Below are 2,500 nucleotides of genomic sequence, written 5' to 3'. Positions count from 1 at the left end.
CAAATATCATCCCCCGCCCTCGTGTTATACCACATGAAAAATTGCAGAAGTGAGAGACACACATCCGCCAGCCTCTTGCTACAAGCATCGAACCGACGTGACGTATCTGACGGTGACTCAGGCATCCGTGTACTGCCACCACTATCCACCCCCCCCCCCCCCTCTCTCTCTGCCCCCTTCCCACACAATACCAAATTTAACCAACTTTATCGCTTAACCTAACTGTGGCTCTACCAGTTTATCGCTTAACCTAACTGTGGCTGTACCAGTTTATCGCTTAACCTAACTGTGGCTGTACCAGTTTATCGCTTAACCTAACTGTGGCTGTACCAGTTTATCGCTTAACCTAACTGTGGCTGTACCAGTTTATCGCTTAACCTAACTGTGGCTGTACCAGTTTATCGCTTAACCTAACTGTGGCTGTACCAGTTTATCGCTTAACCTAACTGTGGCTGTACCAGTTTATCGCTTAACCTAACTGTGGCTGTACCAGTTTATCGCTTAACCTAACTGTGGCTGTACCAGTTTATCGCTTAACCTAACTGTGGCTGTACCAGTTTATCGCTTAACCTAACTGTGGCTGTACCAGATTATCGCTTAACCTAACTGTGGCTGTACCAGATTATCGCTTAACCTAACTGTGGCTGTACCAGATTATCGCTTAACCTAACTGTGGCTGTACCAGATTATCGCTTAACCTAACTGTGGCTGTACCAGATTATCGCTTAACCTAACTGTGGCTGTACCAGATTATCGCTTAACCTAACTCAATTTGTCCCTTAACCTAACTCAATTTGTCCCTTAACCTAACTCAAGTTGTCCCTTAACCTAACTCAATTTGTCCCTTAACCTAACTCAATTTGTCCCTTAACCTAACTCAAGTTGTCCCTTAACCTAACTCAAGTTGTCCCTTAACCTAACTCAAGTTGTCCCTTAACCTAACTCAAGTTGTCCCTTAACCTAACTCAAGTTGTCCCTTAACCTAACTCAATTTGTCCCTTAACCTAACTCAATTTGTCCCTTAACCTAACTCAATTTGTCCCTTAACCTAACTCAATTTGTCCCTTAACCTAACTCAAGTTGTCCCTTAACCTAACTCAAGTTGTCCCTTAACCTAACTCAAGTTGTCCCTTAACCTAACTCAAGTTGTCCCTTAACCTAACTCAAGTTGTCCCTTAACCTAACTCAAGTTGTCCCTTAACCTAACTCAATTTGTCCCTTAACCTAACTCAAGTTGTCCCTTAACCTAACTCAATTTGTCCCTTAACCTAACTCAATTTGTCCCTTAACCTAACTCAATTTGTCCCTTAACCTAACTCAATTTGTCCCTTAACCTAACTCAATTTGTCCCTTAACCTAACTCAATTTGTCCCTTAACCTAACTCAAGTTGTCCCTTAACCTAACTCAAGTTGTCCCTTAACCTAACTCAAGTTGTCCCTTAACCTAACTCAAGTTGTCCCTTAACCTAACTCAAGTTGTCCCTTAACCTAACTCAAGTTGTCCCTTAACCTAACTCAATTTGTCCCTTAACCTAACTCAATTTGTCCCTTAACCTAACTCAATTTGTCCCTTAACCTAACTCAATTTGTCCCTTAACCTAACTCAATTTGTCCCTTAACCTAACTCAATTTGTCCCTTAACCTAACTCAAGTTGTCCCTTAACCTAACTCAAGTTGTCCCTTAACCTAACTCAAGTTGTCCCTTAACCTAACTCAAGTTGTCCCTTAACCTAACTCAAGTTGTCCCTTAACCTAACTCAAGTTGTCCCTTAACCTAACTCAATTTGTCCCTTAACCTAACTCAAGTTGTCCCTTAACCTAACTCAAGTTGTCCCTTAACCTAACTCAATTTGTCCCTTAACCTAACTCAATTTGTCCCTTAACCTAACTCAATTTGTCCCTTAACCTAACTCAATTTGTCCCTTAACCTAACTCAATTTGTCCCTTAACCTAACTCAAGTTGTCCCTTAACCTAACTCAAGTTGTCCCTTAACCTAACTCAAGTTGTCCCTTAACCTAACTCAAGTTGTCCCTTAACCTAACCCACGTTGTCCCTTAACCTAACCCACGTTGTCCCTTAACCTAACCCACGTTGTCCCTTAACCTAACCCACGTTGTCCCTTAACCTAACCCACGTTGTCCCTTAACCTAACCCACGTTGTCCCTTAACCTAACCCACGTTGTCCCTTAACCTAACCCACGTTGTCCCTTAACCTAACCCACGTTGTCCCTTAACCTAACCCACGTTGTCCCTTAACCTAACCCACGTTGTCCCTTAACCTAACCCACGTTGTCCCTTAACCTAACCCACGTTGTCCCTTAACCTAACCCACGTTGTCCCTTAACCTAACCCACGTTGTCCCTTAACCTAACCCACGTTGTCCCTTTGCCTAACATAGTTCACTGCTCGGAATCTCTGGTGTCGTTGTTATCCTCATGTAGATGTCTTGCGAGTGTTGCTTACTTTCCACATATTCCTGCTATCCACTGTCAATTGTAC

The sequence above is a fragment of the Schistocerca gregaria genome, unplaced genomic scaffold (assembly GCF_023897955.1).
Source record: "Schistocerca gregaria isolate iqSchGreg1 unplaced genomic scaffold, iqSchGreg1.2 ptg000874l, whole genome shotgun sequence".
NCBI classification, from domain to species: domain Eukaryota; kingdom Metazoa; phylum Arthropoda; class Insecta; order Orthoptera; family Acrididae; genus Schistocerca; species Schistocerca gregaria.
This window is presented reverse-complemented; position numbering follows the sequence as displayed.